The sequence below is a fragment of the Schistocerca serialis genome, chromosome 1 (genome assembly GCF_023864345.2).
Source record: "Schistocerca serialis cubense isolate TAMUIC-IGC-003099 chromosome 1, iqSchSeri2.2, whole genome shotgun sequence".
In the NCBI taxonomy this organism is placed as follows: domain Eukaryota; kingdom Metazoa; phylum Arthropoda; class Insecta; order Orthoptera; family Acrididae; genus Schistocerca; species Schistocerca serialis.
Genome location: NC_064638.1, coordinates 481,028,640 through 481,049,068, shown reverse-complemented (window position 1 = coordinate 481,049,068; position 20,429 = coordinate 481,028,640).

The window sequence follows — 20,429 nt, the reverse complement described above, 5'->3', positions numbered from 1 at the left end:
TGGTTACAGATGAAAACACCAAGAAACTTCGCAGTGTGTTACTGACGAATGATAGGTCAGAGGTTAATGAAATGTCTTAGGCATATAAGATGAAAGAGTAAGGTAAATACATTGATGTGCAAATCTTAAGGACGAAACTTTCTCATTGTGAGCCACTGCCAAGTAACATAGCCCGACAAAACTTGGACCATACATACAATGAAGCGCAAAAGAAACTGGTATAGGCATGCGTATTCAAATACAGAGATATGTAAACAGGCAGAATACGACGCTGCGGTCGCCTTCGACTATATAAGACAACCCCCCCAGGGGCTCAGCATTCATTTGCTGTGTACGGGCTTGGCGACCCCGGGGTCCTGAGCTGGGGACTGGTCAGCGCCGCCAGTCTCCTGTCACCGTAACCCCCCGACATTTTCAGCGACCACCGCTTGGCGCGGCGGTGGAACGTTGTGTGCTGCGGGGAATGGTAATCTTGGCTTGACCGCCTGGATTGCGAGGAAGGTAAACCTCTATAAAAACCCCTCAATCTTACGGTGTGCTGCGCGCCTATAAGATGCATGGCTGTTGGGTTGGAACAGTCGCAAGCGGGCAACCTCTGGGGCACCTGCCGCGCCCCAGTTGTATAAGGCTTACCTAGGCACGCGGGGCTCTGTCTAGGTGGACTTCTAGTTCCCTAGCTGCTCGTGGGACCGAGATGGAACCCTCGAACTTTTATTCTTCTCCTGCCAGCGGAAAGGGTGGACCGCTGGTGGGTTCTAACACCCAATCCAACAAGAGGGCTCGTGTAGCCAGTCCTCCTGATTCAGGTAGTAGTAACAGAAGGCATGCTGCTTCGCAGAATGTGTTTTTCATAATTAATAGAAAAGATGGGAGTTTTGAAAAAGTTTCGCCATTTTATATGCAGAAGGGCTTAGAAGGTATTGCTGGCACATTAAAATCTGTAAAGCGATTGCGAAATGGCACCTTGTTGGTTGAAACATCTAGCTTCCAGCAAGTCCAGAACCTTCAGAAGGCACAATTTCTTGGAGAGTTTGCGATAGAGACTGAATTTCACAACACCTTGAACTACAGCAAGGGTGTTGTGACTTGCAGAGATCTCGTTGACATTCCCCAAGACGAACTGAAGGCTGAATGGTCCCGGGAAGGAATTGTCGACGTGCAACACATTATGGAACGGGTGGATGGTGCTCTCATAAAGATTGACTCATTTATCCTTACATTTAACACCACCAAATTGCCAGAGCATGTGAAGGCAGGTTTCCTACGTCTCAGTGTACGGCCTTATTACCCCAACCCCATGCAGTGTTTTAAATGCCAACACTTTGGACACACTACTCTCGGCTGTAGAGGAGAAGCCACTTGCGGGAATTGTGGTAAAGCCGCCCATGAGGGAGTTGGTTGCTCCTCTCCTCCCAAGTGTGTCAACTGCTCTGGGGATCACCCTGTGTGGAGTAGGGAATGCAGAGTTTTCCTTGAGGAACGGAAGATCCAGGAACTAAAAACTACAAAACGCATCCCGTATGGTGAGGCGAAGAAAATCTACAAGTCCATGCAGCCGCCCACGTTCGCTGCTTCCTTTTCTTCCGTTCTCAAACAACAAGTCTTGAAAACCGATGCCGCTACACAAACGGAGGTTGCTACTGTCAGCACTGGCACCTGCGCTTGTCAATGTACGTGTGCTGCTGCCGTTCCTGTGAAGCCTGCTGCTCCCCCCCCCCCCCCCCCCCCGGCCTTCTGACCAGGCCATGGTAGCTGACATCATGGAACTTCCTGCCCCTTCCCAGGTCTAGTCTTGTGCACTGCCCAGCACTGCTACACCCCCTACTGCTTCTGAGGTTTTGGCTCCAATGTCACCTCAAGCCAGAACATCGAAGCCAAAGCCAAAGGTGAAGACTCGCCCACTAAAGGAGACTGAAGTTCTACAGTCTGCTGATGTGGATGTCATTCTCCCTGACGTCTCTCTCGACTCCTCTTCTGAGGCGATGGAGGTTGATGTCAGACTGGGGCAATCATCTCGCCCCAAAACTGAGCCTCCACCTGTTGTGGGCTCTCCTCCGCAACAGAAAGTGAGAATGAAGGTACTCCCACCCTGATAGATGGCTCCCATTATACAGTGGAACATGAATGGATTCCGGGCACATGTGGAGGAACTGAACCTCCTAGCACGGCAACGCCCCCTGTGCTCGTGTTTACAGGAAACGCGGGCTCCTAGCACGGCAACGCCCCCTGTGCTCGTGTTTACAGGAAACGCTTTTAAAACCATTTGATGCTCCTGTACTAAGGGGCTATACGTCATATCGCAAAGATGACCTGACTGGAGAAAGGGCCAAAGGCGGAGTCGCTGTGTTTGTCAATAATGACCACCACTCCTCTGCCCTCCCCCTGGATACTGACCTGCAAGCAGTTGCAGTTGAAATTCATTCACCTCGGAGGCTTACCATTTGCTCCCTTTATTTACCCCCTCCGGATGCAATGACCTTAGACGCTCTCACAGATCTTATCGACCAACTCTCTTGCCCATTTCTCCTCGTGGGAGACTTCAATGCCCATCATGTCCTGTGGGGCTCCACTTCTCTTTGCGCTCGAGGTCGAACTTTGGAGAGCCTCCTAACATCTCAAGTGTTGTGCATCCTCAACACAGGTACTCCGACTCATTTCTCTACTGCTACAGGGTCATTTTCAGCCATTGACCTATCTTTCTGCTCCCCAACCGTCACCGACTCTGTTCACTGGGAGGTCATTGACGACCTTCATTCCAGCGATCACTTCCCTATCCGCATTCATCTCCTGGATGGTGTATTGCTGGAGCAGCGGCCACCATCGTGGATGATTGGCAGGGCTAACTGGCCACTGTTCACTCGGTTGGCTGTCTTTGACCGCCACAATAACGTACAGGAATGGGTGGATCACATCACGCTTGTGGTCCATCATGCTGCTGACCTGTCCATACTACAGTCTTCTGGCACTCTTAAGCGGCGCCTTGTGCCTTGGTGGACAGAAGAGTGTCGTTCAGCCAACCGGGACAGGCGTGCGGCTCTTCACCGATTTAAATGCCGCCCAACAGCGGTCAATCTTACCGCCTTTCGAATCGCGAGAGCCAGGGCACGCCGTGTCATTAAAGAGAGCAAGAAAAGGTCATGGCAGGAGTTCCTGGACTCCATCAACCGTTCCACTTGTTCCACAAGAGTATGGGAAGCCGTCCGGAGGATTTCCGGTAAACATAGCCGTTTACCAATACTGCTGTCCTGAACCAGGGATGCCTCCAAACGACACCCAGAGCCATTGCTCAGACGCTGGCAGAGCATTTTGCACAAAGTACTGCCACTGCAAATCAGGGTCCAGCGTTTCGTCGCTACCGTGCGACTGTCGAAAGAGCGACCTTGGACTTTCGGTCGAACAGTTCTGAGGCCTACAATTCCCCTTTCTCCATGTGGGAACTTGAATCGGCACTTACTGAGACTTCTGACACTGCACCAGGTTACGACCGCATCCGGTACTCCATGCTTCGACATCTGCCAGTGGCGTCAAAGGAAATCCTCCTCGAATGTTTTAATCTCATATGGCAGACAGGAGTGTTCCCCACCTCGTGGAGGGAGGCAATTCTCATCCCTCAAACCAGGAAAGGACCGCACATGTCCCGGTAATTATCGTAGTATCGCCTTGACAAGCTGTGTCGGAAAGACCCTGGAACGGATGGTTAACCGGCGTCTGGTCTGGCTGTTAGAGACCAGACAGCTCCTTAGCCGCTTTCAGTGTGGATTCCGAAAATTTCGGTCCACGGTCGACAACCTGACCCTCCTAGAGGCGGCTATTCAGCAGGCCTTTCTCCGTCAGCATCACTGTATCGGTATCTTCTTTGATATCAGTAAGGCATATGATACTACTTGGAGACACTGTATTCTTGCACAAATGCATCAATGGGGCTTTCGTGGCCGCCTCCCCATTTTCATTCGGTCTTTTCTGTCTAAGCGGTTTTTTCGGACCCGCGTTGGTAACACACTGTCTGATCGCTTTGAGCAAGAGAACGGTGTCCCCCAGGGCAGTGTTTTAAGCGTTACCCTCTTTGCCATAGCCATCAACACTATAACGTCTACAGTGAGGAGTCCAGTACAGTGCTCCTTATTTGTGGACGACTTTGCTGTTTTCTGTTCCTCCTCCAGTGTTGCAACCGTGAGCCGTCAGTTGCAGCTAACAGTGCGGCGGTTAGAGGAGTGGGCTGCAAAGACGGGTTTTCGGTTTTCTGCCGAAAAGTGTGTTTGTGTTCATTTTAATCGTTCTCGTCATCTTTTTACTTTGCCTGCCTTGCATATGGGGGATACTGTCCTACGTTTTAGAGACACAGTGCGGTTTCTGGGCCTAATTTTTGACTCCAGGTTGTAATTGGCTGCCACACCTACGTGACTTGAAAGCCAGAACGCTGAAGGCACTGAACATCCTCAAGTGCCTCAGCCACAGGTCTTGGGGCGCGGACAGGGTGCGTCTCCTATAGTTTTATGGAGCTTTTGTGCGTTCACGGCTGGACTATGGGTGCACAGTATATGGATCAGCGAGGCCATCTTATTTGCGGATCCTTGACGCTGTTCACCATGCTGGGATCCGACTGGCCACGGGTGCTTATCGGACGAGTCCCGTACCCAGCCTCTGTGCTGAGTCTGGCGAACCGCCACTTACCATCCGGCGGCAGCTCCTGCTGGTGCGCCAGGCTTGTAAGTTTCTTGCAGCTCCCAGATCGCCTGCTCACCATCTTGTTGCCCATCCACCTCTGGACCGCCTTTTTTCCCGCCGTCCCCGGGCTACGTTGCCGTTTGGGATCCGTGTGCAACGTGTACTAGAGTCCCTCGGTGTGGAGTCTGTACAACCCCAAATCCAAGGTTTTAACCGCCTGCCACCCTGGTTACTGAAGAAGCCCAGAGTGATTTTAGATTTATTGCAGTACAAGAGAGATTGCACTCCTGCCACCGTTTTTAATGCAGCATTTTCTGCCACTTCATCTGAGCACCACGACTATGTAGCTGTTTTTACGGATGGGTCGAAACAAGGGGATTCTGTTGGTTGCTCAGTTGTTTTTCCATATCGTGTCCTCAAGGTCCGACTGCCTCAGACTTTTACTGTCTTTGATGCAGAATTGTTTGCGATCTTGTGGGCACTGGAGCACATGAGACATTCTTCCTCTCCTAAATTTCTTGTCTGTTCCGATCCACTCAGTGCCCTTCACTCATTGCAACGTTTGTATGCGGCAGACAATATTGTCCAGACCATCCAGGATGCCCTCCTCCGACTACAGCAACTGGGGAAGGTTGTAGCTTTCTGCTGGGTTCCGGGGCATGTTGGCATTGCTGGGAATGAAAGGGCAGATCTCGCAGCCAAGGAGGCGTGTCTTGCCCCACAAGTATCTCAGTGTGCTATCCCCTTGCACGCACTCACCTCGCTGTTGAGCTCACGGGTCATGCGTCGGTGGGAGGATGAGTGGCTGGAAGTGACTGACAACAACGTATAGTCCAGCCCACAACGCGTGTGTGGTGTACTTCCTTTCAGCCCCACCGACGGGACGAGGTTCTCCTCACTCGGCTTCGAATAGGCCACAGCCCTATGACGCATGGCTTCCTGCTCCGGCGAGAGGACCCTCCAATGTGTGGTGCTTGCGGCGTCCAGGTCACTGTGCGCCACGTTTTATTGGATTGCGTTTTATTTTCTGACCAGCGGGTCGCGGCTGACTTGCCAGCGGACCTGCCATCTCTTTTAGGCAACACTCGGACGAATGTGGTTAAAGTTTTAAAGTTCTGTGCCCTGTCAAATGTTTTTACAAAGATTTTAGGGAGAGGATTTTAATTTGCTCACTGTGTGACAAGCTCGCTCATATTTTATGTAAGTGGCCAGCCAATAACAATTTCCTGTTACATTCTTGTTGCTATGTTTCCCCTTTCCTTAGGTTTTACTTTCTTAGGTAGCATTTTCCTACTTTTCCTGCTTTGTTTGAGTGTGTGCTTTAGTTTTCTTAGGTCTGTCCACATTCGTTCCTTTTAATGTGTGTCAGGCCGCTGATGACCTCGATGTTGAGCGCCCATAAGCCCCAACACACCACCACCACCACCTATAAGACAACAAGCGACTGCCGCAGTTGCTAGATCCATTACTGCTGCTACAATCCAGGTTATCAAGATTTAAGTGAGTTTGAACGTGGTGTTACAGTTGGCGCACGAGCGATGGGACGCAGCATCTCCGAGGTAGCTACGAAGTGCGGACTTTCCTGTACGACCATTTCACGAGTGTACCGTGAATGTCAGGAATCCGATAAAACATGAAATCTCTGACATCGCTCCGGCCAGGATGAGTAGAAAGCGTCACATGCTCTTTAAGGTTATTCGCAGATGATGCAGTTGTCCACACCAAAGTAGCAACTCCAGAAGATAGTAAGAATTTGCAGAACGGCCTGCAGAGAACTGATGAATGGTGCAGGCTCTGGCAGTTAACTCTGAACGTAAATAGATTTAACACATTGCGCATACGTAGGAACAGAAATCCATTACTGTACAGCTACGCTATTGATGACAAATGGCTGATGACAGCATCTGCCGTAAAATATCGAGAGCGATCTTAAGCAGAATGACCACGTAAAAAAAAAATAGTGAAAAAAGCAGACACCGGACTCAGATTCACCGGAAGAATCTTAAGGAAACGTAACTTTTCCGCCCGCTGTTGTGGTCCAGCGGTTCTAGGCGCTTCAGTCCGGAACCGCGCTGCTGCTACGGTCGCAGGTTCGAATCCTGCCTCGGGCATGGATGTGTGTGCTGTCCTTCGGTTAGTTAGGTTTAAGTAGTTCTAAGTATAGGGGACAGATATTAAGTCCCGTAGTGCTCAGAGCCATTTTTTGGAACTTTCGCACGAAAGAAGTAGCTTATATGGCGTTTGTTCGCCAGATTCTTGAGTATTGTTCATCTGTCTGGTATCCATCAGGTGGGACTGATAGAGGATAAAGAGAAGATTCAACGAAGAGCGGCGCGTTTCATCACAGGATCGCTTAGCTGGCGAGAGGACGTTACGGATATACTAAACAAGCTCCACTGGCAGACGTTACAAGACAGGCTTGTGCATCACGGAGGGTTTTACTATTTTTCAGGAAGAATCGGACAACATATTACTCCCCCCCATATACACCTCGCGTGATGGCCACCACGAGGAGAAATTAGAGCCAATACAGAGGCTTAACGACAATCATTCTTGCCACGCACTATTCGCTAGTGGAACAGGGTTGGAGGGATCAGGGTACACTTTGCACTTCCCCTTTATGCTGTCTGTTGTTACGAATAAAAGTCGGTTTATGATTAAGTACATTCACATAAGCTATATCTCACGAAATAAGCATCAAACGAGAAAACTACAAAGAACAAAACTTGTCCAGCTTGAAGGGGGAAACCAGATGGCGCTATGGCTGGCCTGCCAGATGGCGCTGCCATAGGTGAAACGGATATCATCTGCGTTTTTTTTAAATAGGAACCCCGATTTTTTAATTACATATTCGTGTAGTACGTAAAGAAATATGAATATTTTAGTTGGACCACTTTTTTCGCTTTGTGGTAGATGGCGCTGTATTATTCACAAACATATGGCTCACAATTCTCGTAACATTCCGCCAATGCGGACGGTATTTGCTCCGTGATACATTACCCATGATAAAATGGACCGTTTACCAATTGCGGAAAAGGTTGATGTCGTGTTGGTGTATGGCTATTGTGATCAAAATGCCCAACGGGCGTGTGCTATGTATGCTGCTCGGTATCCTGAACGACATCATCCAAGTGTCCGGACCGTTCGCCGGATAGTTACGTTATTTAAGGAAACAGGAAGTGTTCAGCCACATGTGGAAAGTCAACCATGACCTGCAACAAATGATGATGCCCAAGTAGGTGTTTCAGCTGCTGTCGCGGCTAATTCGCACATCAGTAGCAAACAAATTTCGCGAGAATCGGGAATCTCAAAAACGTCGGTGTTGACAATGCAAGATCAACATCGATTGCACCCGTACCATATTTCTATGCACCAGGTATTGCATGGCGACGACTTTGAACGTGTACAGATCTGCCACTGTGTACAAGAGATATTACGGAATGATGACAGATTTTTTGCACGCGTTCTATTTAGCGATGAAGCGTCATTCACCAACCGCGGTAACGTAAACCGGCATAATAACCACTAGTGGGCAACGGAAATTCCACGATGACTGCGACAAGTAGAACATCAGCGACCTAGTCAGTTTACTGTATGGTGCGGCGTTATGGGAAGATGGATAATTGGCCCCCATTTTATCGATTACAGTCTAAATGGTGCAATGTATGCAGATTCCCTACGTAATGTTCTACCGATGTTACTACAATATGTTTCACTGCATGACAGAATGACGATGTTCTTCCAACAGGATGGATGTCCGGCACATAGCTCGCGTGCCGTTGAAGCGGTATTGAATAGCATATTTCATGACAGGTGGATTAGTCGTCGAAGCACCATACCACGGCCCGCACGTTCACCGGATCTGACGTCCCCGGATTCCTTTCTGTGGGGAATGCTTAAGGATATTTGCTTTCGTGATCCATCGACAACGCTTGACAACATGCGTCAGCATATTGTCAATGCGTGTGCGAACATTACGGAAGGCGAACTACTCGCTGTTGAGAGGAATGTCGTTAAACGTATTGCCAAATGCATTGAGGTTGACAGACATCATTTTGAGAATTTATTGCATTAATGTGGTATTTACAGGTAATCAGGCTGCAACAGCATGCGTTCTCAGAATTGATAAGTTCACAAAGATACATGTATCACATAGGAATACCGAAATAAATTGTTCAAACATACCTACGTTCCGTATTTTAATATAAAAATCCTACCTGTTACCAACTGTTCGTCTAAAATTGTGAGCCATATGTTTGTGACTATTACAGCGCCGTCTATCACAAAGCGCAAAAAGTGGTCCAGCTAAAACATTCATATTTCTTTACGTTCTACACGAATATGTAATAAAATATGGAGGTTCCTATTTTAAAAAAACGCAGTTAATATCGGTTTGACCTATGGCAGCGCCATCTAGAGGGCCAACCATAGCGTCATCTGGTTTCCCCCTTCAAGCTAGACAAGTTTCGTTCTTTGTAGTTTTTTCGTTTGACACTTATTTCGTGAGATATTTGGCCCAGTCACGATCAACGGACCACCCTGTAGATGAGACAGCGTTTTGGACATGTCATATAACTCAGAATATGCTGCAAATGTAGCATTTGTATTTATGTTACTGAGTGTCAAGACTGCATACAGTGATGTTGTTCATATTTTTGCAGTGAAAACCATTTAAGCTAATTTATTATATGATGTGATATTGGCCATAATAAATGGCCTTCAACTAAAATGTTATAGGGTTTTCTGTGTTGTAACTGACAACAAAATCAATACCAAAACTATGTCCATGTTTTCTGTGGGTAAGGCTGGTGATATTGCTTTAAACGTCCATCTGATCGTAATTGCCCACTTCTCGTTTTAGCTGGTGCCATACACATTGTTAAGAAATGTGTGACTGAACCAGAAAATGATGGAAAACTTATGTTTTATCCTCTGCTTCAAGTCAGAAAGGAAGTGGAGGAAAGTAAGTTTTCTGCAGCTTCATTTAAAATGCTGATTCTGATTTATGACATGGACTCCAGTTCTTCAGTAAAATATTGTCACACATGTTTTCTGAAGTCACTTTGCACAACATCATAAGAGAAACAGAGCATGAAGCTGGTGTTGCAGATATTCAATCGACATGTGTCAGAGGGCTTCGAGGTAGATAATGATAAATTTGATTTGAGACATAGACCATCAACAGCGGAATAGATTCGAATAATAATAAAATTGTTTGACGTCATGGATGTGAAATCAGTGTTTAAAGGGAAACACAAGCATAACCATTATATGAATTCGTTGACAAGTGATAGCGTTTCTATGACGTTTTTGCTATATTATCTACACTGGCTTGACATGTGGAAAGCAAAGGGTCCCTGAAGAGGGTTTCTTACAAAAGAAAGAGCTTTTTACTGACAGCCCAGCTTAAAATAGATGTGCTTGATCAGCGTTTTGGGAAGTATAGACAGCTTGCACGTTCCCAATACAATGTTTCAGTGACACAAGTCTATGAAGCAGAAAAGGAGCTTCAAATTCAGAGTGTAATTCCTTTAGTTTTATGTTCTCCTTCGTATGGTAATGTCACAGTAGAGAACAAAAAAATTATGTTTTCTGAAGTTGAACAAATGACCCATTAAACATAGAAGTTAGTGTAAATGTAAATGATGATCTTACAGCGAAAGATATTGTAACATCTTTAACTTTCATTGCAGGCTACTGTGATAATGCAGTAATTAAGAATCTGAAGAGTGAGAGTCACGTTAATGAAACTGTGATTGAAAAGGAGTTGGCAATAAATGAACATTTTAATCTGATACAAAGACTTGATCATGGGGGACTAAAATACCCATCAGGCACTATTTTAAATATGATTGTATACACTTATACTGTCATAAGCAAGCTTCTGAAAGAATATGAAAGAGATTTTCTTGCCTGTACAAATAAACATACTACTGCCTGTGCAGTAGCACTTGCTACTCTCCAAGAAAAAGACATTTTATTACTTGATGGGCTTTGATGAGATGGACATTCATCCCAGGCAATAATGAAAAGTGTTATTTGGGTTGATGTCAACATATTTTTAAATGACAACTGTGAAAAGGTTCATGGGAAAAATTTTCAAAAAATACCCAGCGAAAACACCAAACTCTTATTACACAACTTTGAAATTTTTATTATATGTTCTTTTGAAATCATTAGTACAAAACTTGTCATCAGTGAAATTGTCACATCAACAAATGCTTCTTAAGCTGATCTACTTAAGTTAACCTGAATCTAGTGAAGCAATAAAACTTACGAAATTGCAACTTATGGCTGAGAGTGCCTATAATTATTCCAACATACAATTGCTACCAGCTATCAACAGTTCAACAATGATGGCCTAGCTTGAAATTTTTATCGAAGGTAAATGTAAAGAATATTACACTAATTCTTTCTCAGTTGATGTTTGAGTGGTGAACCATACATACAGGGGGTAGGGGAGGAGAAGGCAGAAAGGTCCAATAGTAATCTTTTTATGGTATGTGAAGCTTAAAAATCTTTTCACTTGGTTTTCCAAGTATGACAAACCACTTCTTTGCTGCACATCTTATTGACATTATTTCTCATTTGTGTAGTAAAGTTATGTGACCCAACGTGCCATATGCCTTTCACAAAGCCAAGAAAATGCCATTTTGATCACTTTCCCTTATTACTTTAAGAACAACTTATGCAAACTGTGTAATAGCAGACTCCACTTCTTTCACAAACAAGGTTAATTTGTTATGATGATTAATTGTTACCCATTCTTCTGGAAATGGAAGACAAGAGCGAAATTGGTCTATAGTTTTCTACATTGTCTACATCACCTTTTTTTTGTATACTGAAGTTATTACCTTAGCTAGTGACATGTGTGTGGAATCTGCCAATTTGTAATGATTCATTAATTGTTACTGTTTAAGAAGCTACTATAGTATTTATGCATTTTTTAAGTACACAAACTTTGATTTGATATAGTCATGTGGGTTTTTTAATTATCATACTACATATGACACATCTTTCTATATTGTTGGAAAGAGCACCATTTTGTTTCATATCTGATCCTGGAGTATGGAGATTTCTCCTGTAATTTCTTTGCAGTCCTGCAGTGATGACATACATTTCACTAATTGCTTTCGGTGGTTTATTTAAATATACATCTTCTTTATCTGTGAATTCAGATGTTTCTGCCTGACATTTGGTGTCTACTATTTAGTAATATTCCAAAATAATTTGCTTTTGCCTTCAATGGCAACACGTTTCTGTAAATACTCCTGCAGTCTCGCTAAGTGTTTCAGAAGATTTTTAATACTTTCGATCATTGATATATTTTTCTTTCTTATGCTCCAATGGCTTACAGCCCTTTAGGAACTACTTATTCAAAGTTTAGTTCAACTACCTGCATGAATTTAAGAAGCATTTTGTTCATATTTGTCTCTGCCCTAACTTTGTCCAACTCTCCATGTGGTAACTGGGATTTAAACTTTCATATATTTCATTTCGATATGACCTTTTTATGTATTCAAATTAGCTGTATTTACAAACATAAACTTCTTCTAATATCTGACAGAGTTTGAGCAAGTATGCAAAATATTACAAAGTCTATACCTGTTAACAAATGACCCTTAGTTGAAGGTAATGATTCACTTTCTCTAGTTTGGTCATTCGTGTGAAGATATGCAGCAGCACCTTTAGAGTGTGATAATTTCTGGGCTATATACGTTGCCTACATTCTGAGTTTTCAGAAAAAAATGTTCAACTTACTACTAGGATATTAGTACATCCAAAATAAAATGAAGATTTTGACAACCTATGTTCTGTTGTATGAAAAGACGATAAATCAAAACGTTTACTTGGAATTAATGGAATATGGGAGTTTCTATGTTTGATTAAAATATCCGTCCTCATATAAATACATGAACCACCACTTACGAGTCTAAGGTTAAAAATACAACTTCATATACCAGTCTTCAGTGATACATACAACTGATTCTATATCTAGTTGTTAAAAACTTATAGCTTTTATATTTTGCTGAAAGACCTAAGAATCTTAATATGGTGGCATCCGCTTCTTGGATTGAAAATTCCTTAAAATGGGGTGTAGGCAATGTATTTTAGATTGCACATTTTACTTGCTGTTGTTTCCTCTTGTTTGTGGTGCTCCTCTGTCTTACACTAATTTCAGTGTTATTAGTGCAGATGTGCATGCTGTGACAATTTCCTCTTTTTTTCTGCGTTTACTACTCTTTCTCCAGCTGTTATAATGTAGCTCTATCAATATTTTCTTCTGTAGACCATGTTTGTGAATATTTTACTACCATTACAAATAGAGAAGCTGGTAGGGAGGGCTTTGCAGTAATTTCAGGGCCTTCTTTGTGTATGATGATTGGCAAGTCTCCTCATATAATGGTAATGTAATTGTGTAACAGCTCTCACTTCTATTACAAGCATTATTCAATGCCACTAAACAGGCTGACTAATGATTGAGGTCTTTCATTCAGATGCTTGCTCTGTGCCATTAAGTACTTTCTTTCAAAATGTGTGTGAAATCTTATGGGACTTAACTGCTAAGGTTATCAGTCTCTAAGCTTACACACTACTTAATCTAAACTATCCTAAGGACAAACACGCACACCCATGCCTGAGGGAGGACTCGAGCATCCGCCAGAACCAGCCGCTCAGTCCAGGACTGCAGCGCCAGAGACTGCTCGGTAAATTACTTTCTTTGTGGCTCATCTATGCTGAGAAGGAAACCATTGGCGGTGGGTTGGCAGATGTGCCCTCCTGTTGGTTTTTTGAATATCTTTGTTTATAAAAGAATTGCTTTTCACTCACCTAATCTAAGTAATGTGTCCAGCTCCAACTTGTGCATTACTGATCGTATTCCAACACCACTTGACACATTTTTGCCACGTAACATACACCTACAAATGGTAACTACTTGCAATTTACAGGGTGATCTACTACAATATTTATATTCATTGGCATTTTTCTACTACAGTGCTTTCATATGTATTCCTCCTACACAAAACTGTATGCTGCAGTGTTTTATTTGCTTTCTTTTAGTGTCCCAGTTACTTACAGAGTTTCCATTACTGTCCTAGACATTAAAGAATAGTAGTTTATTAATTAATATTGTTCAAAATTTATCATTATTATTTCTAAAATTATGAAACTTCAGTCTCAAGAAAGCGCTTAGTGTTCATGTTTTTACTTAGTCTCCATAAGTCTTAATTATTTGCACCTTTATAATATTCATGCTGTACATCTATAATTTTCTATTGTAAACCACTATAATCTAAAATTTTTCTCATTCCATGTGTTAGCTATTATTGACAACAAAGGTATATGGAAGATGAAAAAAGAAATAAATAAATTTATTCATACACATAATTTTTCTACTTTCATTTGCATTCATTCATATCAGTATGGTCAGTAGATGCAACTTTTGTTCCACTTCTAAACACTGAAACATTTTCTGATAGTTTACCAGTATATATATTTTGGGATGATTATCTGATAATGTATTGCAATTAAACAGAGATGGATCACCACCTCTACTCCCCATCCCCTTACCCCAGCTTATGGAAGGAAGACTTATCTAAGCCACTGCTCAGTTCAGCCTGAATGTAATGCCGAATGTAGGTAAGTGTTTATTTTTCATCACAGGTCACAGCACTTCACAAAATTTCTTAACAGGTGACATGAAAGCTAACTGTCTAGTTGAAATTTATTTACATGTAATTCACGCAAACAGTTTGTACCAAAAGTATTTGTTAGTACAGTTTGAAAAACGAGAAAACATTCTTTCTCCAAAGGTATTCAGCTTAGAGCAGGGAAATTAACCCGGTAATCTGTATTTTGAGACCCAATATCATTTGAATACACTGACTGAAATTTAGTTAACTTAAGGAGAACAGAGAAATCACTGTAATTTGTAATGGCCTACCAAAACTTTGTGGTAATACCGTTACATACTTATCTTGAGCCAATGACATATTTTTAATGTAAAAAAAAGAGTTTTCTAGGAGAAGCTGCACAAACTGTGAAGAGTAATCATATCAATCATTTATTACAACAGCACTTCAGTTAAAAACTATTAACTGGAAAAATTTCTTCAAATGAATAAGCATCAATATGAGCTTGCTGAGTGGTGGACTAAATGTGTATGTAGAACATTTCTCTCATGGCAGTGTTGGGTTTTGAAACGACTCATACACCTGCTTATAACTGGCACCCTTCTATAGAGGGGTGCTGTTATAACTCGCCCATCGTTTGCCCAATTTTCGTGTTTCTTTTTTTAATTCACAGGTATATGCCCTGACCAGGATTTAAAATAGATTTTGCTACTTTGCAGAAGATCAGGAATAAGCAGCGGCAATAACAGTGAACGAAGTCCGTAAATGTTAGCCGCCAGTGTGCTATTTTGCAAAACGCCAACCACACCTTTATACGTGTGTCAAAATGATGCAATACTTAATTGAAAATCTAAAAAAAAAAAAAAAAAAAAAGTGTAATAGCAAGTCCGCAAGAGCATACGAGACTCTTTCGCGGTTGGCTTTCACTCATAATTTTTATCATTAAAAGTCGTCTTTTACAGCAACTACAAAACGGGAGAATGGTGACTGGTGGTCAGCCATAAAAGATAAATATATACTGTTGCAGACGTTTATTAAAGTCTTTTCGAGATCTATAATTTAAACTATATCGAATGATGTACACTTACAGTTTAGGAATGGTATTGGAAAAGAGCACATTGGCGGCAAACACTTTTACTTTATATAGCTCAAGATCTATGAACGGCTAACCCGACTGTCATCAAACAGATCATGACAATCCTCAGTAAAGTAACTTTAAAATAAAATAAATTACGGTCAAATCAGTCCATTCATTTGGGAGTTGTGATGCCTCAGATAGTGAAAGATATTACAGCCACTTTTTATGTCGAGGCTATAAAGTATACATAAATAAGTTAAAAACAAAAGAATTGAGTCATTAAAGAAGGAAATCTTGTAGTTCTTGAGAGAAGTATATCAGATTTCCTTACGAATTTTCGACGTCCGGATCCCTTTACAGTCTACTGCTTTGGCCAAATGGACTGCGAGAACGAGCACCAGACTCTGTGCGTGAGGTCACTGAGCGGGCGCTGGCTCGAAGGCAGTAAAGACTATCTTACATAAGAATAGGACAAAGACGACGAAGATGAAGAACAAGAGAGAAAGAAGAATAAGAAGGAGAATAAAGTTCAGACGACGATTTTCAGGTACTTTAAAGGTCAGTAGTTTTTATAAGCGAAAAGTTTTTTTAGTCTGGTTTTGCAATCTAATAATAAGAAATGGTAAAAATGTAATTTTTAAAAAAACTGCTTAAAAATTAAGGTGCATCTTATAGTTCGTATCTCTTCTAGTCCTCAAAATACGCTAAAATAATAGCGGAAATGTTTCCCTGTGTCCCCATCTTCCTCTAGCGATAGCGGATCGGCAGAATTGGAAATTGCTTCGAGTGACTGGCCCAACCGTCGGGTTGTCATAGTGAATAATAAGTGACGGCCTTTGAGCTTAGTTTTAACAGAGCGCGCACGTCTTTCTGGCGACGAACGCGCTGCGATGTGTGTCTACAGCAGCGGTTCACCTTCGCCATCCGCCTGTTACTGTTAAATGTTGAACATCCAAATGCAGTCAGCGCGAGTGCCGACCACAGTGCCTGGCCACTCCGTGGGATGCGACGCACGATGCAGCCGGCCTGGATTAGTAGCTCTGAATAAACTACAATCGGTGGAGCAACAGGGAAGCGCGTGTGCAGTCTGCCTCTGTTAACAGCCCCGCAGGGTTGTGAAAGGCAAGCACGTCATTGCGTAAGCGAACAAGTGAAAGACCTCACACAGACCACGTTTAGGCTTGGGGATTGGCGCAGACATCGTCTGAGAAGAGCAAAACGACTCTGTTGACACCGTTAAAGAATAACTGGTGCCAGGGCAGTCTGGCGAGCATACAAGGGTGGGGTCAAGAAGATCCATCTCCTACCCCTCCAAACATTTTATTGGAAACTTTGAAATTTTTGCGTATATCAGTTCCAAAATTTTCAGAGGATATATGAAAACGAAGCGTCTTGAAAATCATAAGAAATCCAAACAAACTGTGAGTATTGCATAACTCATTAAGTGAGAACGCCTGGTAATTAATTTAATTTTTTGCTACATTAAGTGTTGACGATGTGGACATCAAGGTGGTGAAATGTAAAGGATACGGAAAAAGCAGTCTGTTAGAGTCCAGAGGATATGAATTTCTGTGTAATTTACAATCATTTATTGTACGGCGTAATACAAATAGTACAACTTCGCATTGTTTATAGCTGGAGGATTTTCAAACGAGGGGGGGGGGGGCTCGATGGGAAGAGCCAAGCCCGGTTTGTCACATGTCAACCCATTCCAAGACCACATAAAACTCAATTTAAAAAAAAATCATTTTGGTTGTAATGTGAAACCATGGGGCGTCGCATGAAACATGCTATGAGTAGTATTTATTTGCTCCGACTCCATCTATTCGCTACAAAATCTGCGGAAATACCATAGAAAATGGGCCTGACGACTCTCGAGACACCTCCCGTTAGAGTTGCGCTCAGTAGCTATGCTACAGCACATAAATGATGCAGTAAAAGGTCGGATTACCGGTAGTATTAGTATCTGTAAGAGAAAAAGTGGGAGCCAACGACTTCTAATTTTTTTTTTTTTTTTTTTTTTATTTTTTTTTTTTTTTTTTTGTTTCTTCTGCACATAAGCAGACCTGCACTTCATTTCATGTTAGTCCACTGTGTACTTTATGTCCTTACAGAATATAAACTGCATTTCATAAGTGATAAAAATGTCGATCACATAACTTCTCGCTTTTATATGTCCAAAGCAATTAGTTTTGATGTAAATGTAGTTTACGTCCACCAACATATAACACATATATACTTTTTGTTACTTTATATTCAACAGAATGTTCATCATTATGAAAGGCAAGAGGTTCCTCATATTACTGACGAACGTGAAAGTTGTTGCGAATAACAGAAACACGTTTTATATAAATTCGACGAATTTCTGAGGGATATTTGGTATGTTTTTGTTTTGCTCTTTTCTGTTTTACCTTGTTCTAGAAAGTTGTGTTTTCTAGAGCTGTGTTATAAATCTGTATTTTTTTCTTTATTTTTAATAGAACTTACGTCTTTTCAAGTTACAAATCAACAATTTTCGAATAAAACCTGAATTAAAAATTAACTATTTTAATTTTGCTATAAATACTGTTAGTTTTTAAGTGACAGGCAGGAAGATAGATCCTCACTCAATTTCTAGACGGTTCACCGCTTCTGTTTTCTTGCGAAATCCAGTAAGACATTGTCCCGTAAGTAAAGAAAGGTCCTTATGAGCTAATACCGAATAGATAAGCAGAACACCTAACGTACCGACAGCGCGGAGACAACCTTAACCAACCCACAGCTACCAGAAATAGTGCCACAGTTCACGCTTGCTTATGTCAGTCTATTGTAGCCTACGGCAGTTTTACAGCTCTGTCTTACATTATCAGTACTGTCGATTATTCCCTTTTAGGAGAGAGTGTGAACTTGAGCCAATCACAGCTTCACTTCGTTTTCCTTCTTTTCTTTTCTTCTCCAAACGTTTTCATTAATTCACTGTGTTTTTCCCCATTTGCTTCTTTTTTTGTGGTTTGCCCAGTGTTCCTGTTTCTGACTTTACTTCGAAATTGGTCTCTGTCCATAATTTATTCTTCCAAAATTTTCAACAGCTTCAGGTATCTTGAGTTTCTTTCAACCATTTGGTCTTTAATTTACTTGCATTAAGCAGGCATCTTTTTCTGAATTTAGCTGTGATGTTGGCCATGTTTTCGTGGAGTTCCTTTGTAGGTATTTTGACGCAGGTTCCATCTCGAAAGCGCCCTACAGTTTTTTGGTGGCTGTTGAAACTTGGAGCAAACATATATCTAGGAAAATACGCATCATACGACAAAAATATTCCAGATGAAAAGTTAATAATTTCGAAGGAGCATCTGTCTGTGCTGAAACTGGCCACTCTCTGGAACCGCACCACTTCTATGGGGGAATCAACATTTTATTTCCTAATGAGAGACCTTTCCCCATCTTTATTTGCAGATTCGGATTTTTCGCCAAAAAATACTTCGGGTTTACTAAGAACTTTTTTTCCACTCATGACAGACAGCACTGTAATCGACAGAGTTCATTTTTTCCAGTTTTTGCAATAACGAACCGACTCATTTGATTCAGCGTAACATTTGCGATGAAAATTTGAACGTTTTATTCCCCATATTTGATTTTTTTCTCCAAAATTGATATAGTTAACATAATTTTGCAAAATTCATAGTACCGTATACCTTTTACGTTTAACGTTTAAACATTGAAAAGCTTGGCACATACAGTAAACTGTTTTTAACGTACCTTAGTGGTCGGTTTCCATGTGTCCTCATACCACCAGATTTCTTCGAGTCCCCCCTAGTTTCAAAATCAGGGTGACTGATTTCGATGTGTGCTGCCGTTCGTGGCTGCCGGCGCAATACAATCCGCAACCACCCTCAGGAAAAACATTATAGTAGTAACAGGAGCAATTGTCACGGTTACGTACGTAACGAGTGAACAGTCATACGCACGCCCTCCGCAGCGGCAGAGCCTTTATAAGCACGAACACCAAACGACTCGGCATCACTGCTCTCCGAAGATTTTTCCGGCACACTAGAAATAATGGATGCTTTATCTGCAGCAAAAGAAATCGAAAGTTTTGGCGAAGCCGAAAGGAATTCGGAGGATGCTGTTGGTCTTTAGGCCGAAAGTTCTGCTGATAGGCCACAGTCTTGTACGACTATTCATCGCGTTGTAAAACAGTTTCCTACGGTAAGAAGAGTGACACCTAGAAAAAAAGAAAGAATTCCTAGAGCAACTGTTACATGAAGCAGCAATAATCAAATTGCAGTTCTAGTTGCATTGCCTCACAATCCACGTGCGAGTACCCGAGAAATATCTCACACAAGTCATTCGGCGATCGTAAAGTGTAACAAATAGCATCTCTATCACATCACATGTATGAAAAACTTTACGGGGATGATATTTAGAATCGAATGCGATTTTACAACTGGCCACTCAGGCAGATACAAAGGGACTCGCGATTCTTCTGTCGATAATATTCTCTGATGAGTCAGCTTTGGCGAAGCGTCCTTGGTCTGTTAACGTTTGGTGCGGTATCGTAGGCTAGAAACTAATTGGCCATTTATTTTTTGAAAGGAGCACTGAATGGAGGAAGATATGGTAAATTGTTAGTAGATAAGTTACCGATTCTGTTGGAAGAGGTACCCGTTGTTGTGCTACAGAACATGTGGTTTGAGCGTGACGGGTCTCGGGTAAACTACTCTGCAAAAGCCCAGCAAGCATTACATCTTCACTTCAATGGTCGCTGGATCCGTATAAGTGGTCTGGTAAAGTGGCGTGCCAGATCACCACACCATACGTCGCCGGATTCTTTGTTGTGGGAATATGTTGAAAACAAAGTGCATGCACAAGTACAAACTTCTCGACAGAACATAGTAGAAAGCGTGAAAGTTAACCCGGTTGGGCTGCTGTATAAGAAGATTGAGAATGTATGCAAAATCAGGTTTATTTTCCCAAAACAAAGACAGACATAAATTATGCTAATTAAATCATGATTTAATACCGTAAACAACTAACAGGTGACTTAAGACAACAATGGACAAGGATCCTGGGTG